The sequence below is a fragment of the Varroa destructor genome, unplaced genomic scaffold, assembly GCF_002443255.2.
Source record: "Varroa destructor unplaced genomic scaffold, Vdes_3.0 BEIS01000001.1, whole genome shotgun sequence".
NCBI lineage: Eukaryota > Metazoa > Arthropoda > Arachnida > Mesostigmata > Varroidae > Varroa > Varroa destructor.
In genome coordinates, this window is record NW_019211454.1 from 29,602,960 (window position 1) to 29,610,123 (window position 7,164).

Sequence of the window (7,164 nt, forward strand, 5' to 3'; positions counted from 1 at the left end):
CCTAATGAAACTAACAAGATGACCGGCTTAAGTATACCTGTTTATGAGTGTGGAATTTTTAACAAAAGCTTCTATGCCACAATATGATAGCTCTGCATTTCGAGTTTTATGCCCCAAGGCATTCGATCAGACGGCTGGCTTCCAGTACAAACCAAGTCTGTCTGTCTGTCTATGCTCTGCGGGTTCAAACCTAGACCACACAAACGAATAATTACTTGTACGAAACAGTTGTTGAATGAATATTTGCAGAAATTGAATGATGGATGCTCATTTGTGAACAGGCATTCAATATAGTCATAGCAAAGCAAACTCCTGCATTGCATAGTCGGCTGAAATTACTGTCTTAATTAATCACCGAACTATAACTTAAAAGATAGTTTTGCGCGTCGCCTGAATAACTAGCAATAATATAGATTTATAAGGTTTCCGCAACATGTAACACTAAAACTTACTTTCTGAGCCGTACGAAAGGCAGGGAAAAAAAAGAGCATTTGTGTACGAATAAATCAACACAGTAAGAAAATTAACTTCCTCTAATCATCTATTCATTAAGTTTGGGGTTTAAGGCACAGCGGAACATATGACGAAGGACTCGAACGAAAGTTCAGTGCCTCGTTTTCATTACTACTGACGCATGGATTGATTGTCTTCTTTCATCCAAATTTCTTTAGGGAAAAAGGGATTAAATGAATCCGTGAGTAGTGCCGCAAAATTCATAACGGGTATTTGTAAATTCATTACAAAAGCTAATTATAAATAATTTGGTCCTGCTACAGCAAAATGGCTGTTTAGCTTCTTACCGTGTTTTCATTCAGGACGTAGCAGGGATGCCAAGTTATTAGTTAAAATACCCTATATTAAACTGTTTTATAGTTCTGTAACTGTAGTAGTAGTAGTAGTAGTACTAGTATTATTATGAGACATCTGAACTTCAAAATAACACGACAATAATTCCGAAATTCAGTTCAGAAAAACCCTAAGAACTTCCAGGAGCAAGAAAATTTCTGAGGACGCGTCCAGTTTTATGCCGCTGATACCTACCCTTTAATACGAACCGGTTACCCTAATAGCAGTATCTATATAAGGTGGAGTTACACTAAATAACCGCGCTTAGTTCGGGATCAAGTATTACAAAAATGAAAATTCTTCGAGGGCATAATGCCAATGTTAGTATATCTAAATTACCCATTAACTTACAGGAACACTTCTCTCGAGTAGCTAGGAGTCACACGTTAAATAACAATTTGCAATGTTATATATATATATATATAATAAATGCAGCACGGGGCCCAAGCAAGGATATACCGTATGAAGTCCCTGGATTTCTATTGTAAGGCTCTCATCCCGAAAGCACTAAAGTCGTGCTATGATGACAGGTGAAAGGATGAGCGCAAGACCATTGAAAAGCCATCGTAGCAACTGCGTTCTGTCCGGAGCTTCTCCTGCAGTCTGCCGAGCCGGATCCGTTGAGCTCCGCTTTGAATGGGGACAGATAACAGTAGCGAATCACCAGAGCCGGCGATTCCCAACGAGAGAACCAAGTTGGCAATCCATTAAAAACTACAGTGATGTAAGACGCCAGGAGTCGACACAAATGACCACAGTTAGCACTACTAGTAGTTATTAGTTACCGGTATGCCGGTCCTTCACTGTAGCTGCCTGCGTTTTCATAACCTAGAGATATATAGAGGTACATTATAATTTAATATGGCACGAGGACTGGCTATCCCGTCTTAGTACCGATCCTGAGATTTTTCAGTGTGAGCACTTTAGGCGGTCCGCGAGATATTGGCGTAGCACCAAAGCCGCCTACAAAACGAGGCATGACCTCAGAATTTAAGTTTTCACCGTTAGTTAAGGTGTGACTATCTACTCTAGTCAAAGCTGTCAACTATCGATTTAGGGCTGAAATGGTCTGGGTAGCTAATACGGATCTCTTTGAGCACGTTGCCTTACTAACCGTAACTAATCAGTACGCTGCAACTCTAGCTAAAATTTCAATTTTAACCTTTCATTTAATTTAATAATAATACTATAGAAGAAAAAGAGTTCAGTACGATAAGGTATTATTATTCATTAAGGCTGATAGGTGCTTGTATGGTTGCTATGCCGTTTCATAGGCCTGTTGGAAAATCCAGCAATAAGGATAAGTTGTTGGACTAGTCCAGCCAGATCCGCTTTGGTTAGACTCCTAGTGCGGGCAAATTCTTGATTTTATCTTACGATTGAAAATAAGTGATGTCGGGGAACTGTTCACACAGGATGAATAATTTATAGCATTAAACAAAAAAGACCGTTAGGATCGGACTACCTTCGCAACTTCGCCTTGCATAGCTCTCGTATGTACGACCAGGACTGCCTCCGTTAAGCCGCGAACCAAGGATCAATTTGAGAACATTGCTAGATCAAGGTGATGACTGAGTCGGCAGCGAGGCTAGCCGATTCTCAATGCGTCATTTGTTCGACCGTAGACATTTGCGTAAAAGTGATTTTACAGAGACCTTTCTCACAAGGAAAGCATCTCCATAATGGGAAATTCCAGTGATAAATACACTCACAACGCCGGAAGGGCACGCATCGTGTGGGTAAGGAATCGAGCGCGCACCCTAGAGTTTTGTATTAATGTCTAAGCAAACCTTGGATTGGAAAGCTATGAGGTAGTTTGAAGTGAGGCTGAAGGTCGGCCAAGAAAAATGTTTTTAAACTCTGCGGTAAAGAACCGTGCCGCATTGCGTGTTGAAACATTTGATTCGTTAATGCATACCATGGTGTAGACTGTACCCAACTCGTCCTAAACATCCTTGCGCCAAACGCAGCTTACCACATGAGTAGTCATCTCGGCAACTGAAACGATAACCAGCTTAACAAAGACCATGTTAAATCCTTAAGAATATTAACTGTTGGAACTGCTTAAAAAGCATTAGCGTTCAAAATTACTTATATTCCCGTAGTAGATGCATTAACGATCTACGAAAACAGCCGTCAACAACTTTCGGAGTCTCAAGGATACGTAGAGATACTTCGAATTCATGGAACTTTATAACCGTATAGTGTTACGTATACATCGTAGCTGCCTGATGCAAAATCCTCACCAAGACACGCATTTGCTACTGCGGAGTAACAGCCCATCTGACGAAGCCGTTTTTGATCATCTTTCTTTGGAAGATTCGTACGGTATACAGCTGGTGAGGGCCCGAGGAAGGTTCCTGCCTAGTGGTCATCTTATCACTTTCAGCCTGTACCCGTTACTACAATAGCTCCTTGGATTGCTTTGGGCAGTCTTCCTGTTTCAAGTCTCTCTCTGCTGATCTGCCTGACAACACTTCATGCCTCACACGCCTCAGATTGATGCCAGCAGGCGGACACTCACACAGTCACCACTATTGACAAGCTTTATCTCATCTAGCTCATATATGACGCGCGACATGCCGCTTCGGAATCCCAAGTTGCCAAGGTTCCACAATGCTTTCCTTCACCGTTTGGCGGTTTTTGCCGTTCCGACATAACATAATAGCGAGGCTATTTGCAACGTGAAGACGTACTAGCGTACTATAAAGCGACATCAGTATGAAAAAAATGTGGAGAATGCCGTGCGTTATCTTGCGGCTTCGTCGCATGATGCGTTGTGATTCTAGCCAGTCAGTACGCGTGTGATGGGAAAGAACTTCAAAAATGAACATAAATAGGATGGAGGACCTGCAACACATCTGGTCGCTAACATCTGGACCATACACATGAACCGGACTAAGCGTACAAGAGAGTATGGCACCTAAGGCACTGTTCCACAAAGGAAACCTGTGGGCCAAGGTTTGGTGTACCTATTATCGTTCCTAAAAATAATGAAATTGTCAAGACTGTAATTTAATAAGAGTTTAGCTACTCGCGGAAGTTTGATTACTGCACTAATGTTTTTTTCTAACATGAGACTGCAATATTCACATGATGCTTTGCACGCTATAAATATTGCAGCATCGTCGCATAAAAGCGCTCCCTTCGGCGAGTTTAGTACGGACAAAAGGATTCTATACAGATCCGTTTCTGCTTAATTATATGCTCTTATAGGAGCGTTGCATTCGATACATTCGCGCAGTCTCGTGTCTCTAAATTCGTTTTTCCATGACAAGCTAATGAGACGACAAGCTTTCAGTTAGTGTGTGCAAGAGTCGGGTAAGACGATTTATATCCTAATTATATTAATCTATGAATGGTTTCAGGGGACGACTATGTCTTGTTTATATGGACGCGTACGTTTTTGCGTATCTCCTATAGTTCGCATCAGGAGGAAAACGCACTCAAAAAAACATGTTATATAAGAAAAAACTCAATATTGTATCTTTTATTTGGATGGACATTGGTTATTTCTGGGACTATTTAATTATAAGCTGCACAGAATTAATAGGTTCGGTATGCACATTATTGATTTCAGTTAGTACAGCATAACACAAGTGACCCCTTCAGACCAAAGATAGAAGGGTGACGTTTAAATTTTCTAAAAATATTCTGATACGGTGTGCAGATATACATGTGTATATCGATGTCTCATATAGTGTTTGCGAGTTAAGGCCACCGGGCCTCTAGCCAAAAGCCACCAATTAACTTTATCGAGGGTTTATCGAGCTGATCGGACAGTCCACATATTTCAGGGACCTCTCTTAACTAGAAAAATTTGTTGACTTCTTCATAAGACAAGGAATCTGAATCCTACATATGTAAATCAAAGCAAACCCGTTCCCAAGTCAACGAAACGTGGGCGTGTAAGATCCACGTCTGACTTGTTATATCACGACTGTGTTTATTATGAGCTTTATTACAAAAGCTACTTTAAAATCGAGACGTAATTGGGCATATCGACTAAAAGATTAACGTTTTTAGTGTTTAGGTGGATTCAGTAGTGCATCCGGAAAAAACATTCAACAACGAATATCAGCTATCTGCTATTTAAAAGGATTTCATTTATGAACATACCTGTTTCCGTCACAATATTGTCTATATTTGTACCGTATAGGTACCGTACGAAAAGCGAAGGACTATTGATAGAAACGTCCAAACAGATGGAGATATTTTGTCCTTCATAGACCGAATGTCTCCTGTAGATTCCTCGTTGAGTTTCGAATTTGTTATTTGTAAGGAACGAGTCGCCCATCTGGCCAGTTATTATCTTTTTTGTTCTTGTTTACAACGTATCCGCCAGCGAACAGTCTGTTGTCTAAATCGATTATTGCTGTTGCTGTTCTTGTGCTGACTGTCGTTACCCAGGTTTCGTGAGGTCCCAGGTTTGACAAACGGCGCTGAGGGCCGTCGGATGGCAACTATACCTATAAAATGTATCTGCTCAATCGAATGCTTCGCTCATCAGCGAAACGTAATACTATTAGACAGTGCGCTTCGTTCGATGCCGCTGCATTCCTCCTTTAGTGACAAACATCCATGTTACGACACCTTTACGCTGGCGGTACCCTGGCCGTCCGGTTAGCCAGTTGGTTTGTCCGTCGTTTGAAGGCCTTGCTGGTTCGTCTGTTTTGCGTTCGTACACTTGTCGCCATTGTTGTCGAGCGGATGGCGCCAGCGATACCCGCACGTCGTAAGCTTGCCGACGCTACGTTACTTGGATAGACGATCCTACTCCGCTAAATCCTTTCCTGTGACTGCCTCTGCTGTCGCTGCCAGTATGTCGCCGAGTTGACAGTGAGTGATCTACGAGGGGGCGTCTGGCGTTTCTAATGTCTAACACGGGAATCGGGAGAACGAATGTCCACCACCACTTCGTGGTGGTGGACATTCGTTCTCGGACTGGGGGGGCGTGGAAAGGAAAAGCGGGCCATTTCTGGACGGTCAACGTGCTGCTGAAAGGGTTTTGATTGCGCCTGTCTTCGCTTCTGCTTTGATTATGGTACGTCCAGCAGTCGACGATTGTAATAGGTCAAATTGAATTGTTAGTCATGATGACTAACAGTATTAATCTTGGTGAACTGAAGTAATTATGGTAGTGGAATGAGAATGATAATGGTGGCTATTGTCAGTCAGAACAGCGAAAACTTCTGAGCACGCGCCATATGAATAGACCTATTGGCTTTCGTCACTTAAATCATAATATCAACTTTTTGATTTTTTTGAAACAACATTTATGAACTAAAACAATTGTTACTATTGATAAACAGCATCGTTTAAGTAAAAAAACATCCTGACACAGCATTTTAAAAACCTTGAATTTTACTTTGTTTAACTAATTTTCATAGTACGTGATAATACCTGCATTGCAAGATTAGCCTTGTAGGTTGTAGCCTCTGATGCTGCTATGAGCGACAGACTACAGTCACCGATGTCGTTACTGATTTGTATTCAAGCTATTCTAGGCGACTAAGAAATGTTTTTTGTTAGTTTTACGCAATTATGACTGGTTGTCAATTTTTTCTAGCCTTGCCATCGTAACATCATTAGCGCGTCAACTTATAGCCCTTAAGAGAGAGAGAGAGAGAGAGAGAGAGAGAGAGAGAGAGAGAGAGAGAGAGAGGAAGCTCGTTGTCTGGAATATTAACCTTAGCTTCCAGAAATAGTGGGTCGTTTTTCTAAAACGGAAGTCTTACAGAATAAACTGTGCCGTATCGGCGCCAATTTATCACGTACGTACCTGCGGCAGTTGACGTTGTCTTAACGATGGCTCTGCTTCATAGCTCGCAATATTCTGAACTCAGCGGAGTATTTAATAAAATAGAAACAAATAAAGAGCTGTTGAATGAACTAGAGCGATGCTTCGTGGTAGGTCTGATTACCATGGTGGGGACGTTCTCCTACATTTGACATGCTGTTACCCATTAACAAAACGAAGGGTTATATTTGAAAATATTAAATTGACCTAAAAAACTGTCATGTGCATAGAAGGGATTATACACATATATTGGTTAAACACACCTCATGATGTTAATATAGGAACGCAATTATCTACACCCTAAACGTTACATAGGAAACCTGGAAAAAAACCACGTACAAGTAGTGCAGCTAGACAAGTTCCACCTTGCCAATGACGAAAAAACAATTTTTAATTCACCCACTAAATGGTACTTTTATATTTATTTGTTACATTGGTGTTTCTACAACTATTCTTCTCGAGATATGCCGTATTATGCTCTAATCTATATCTCCCGATATCAAAAATCTCCTTTTGCT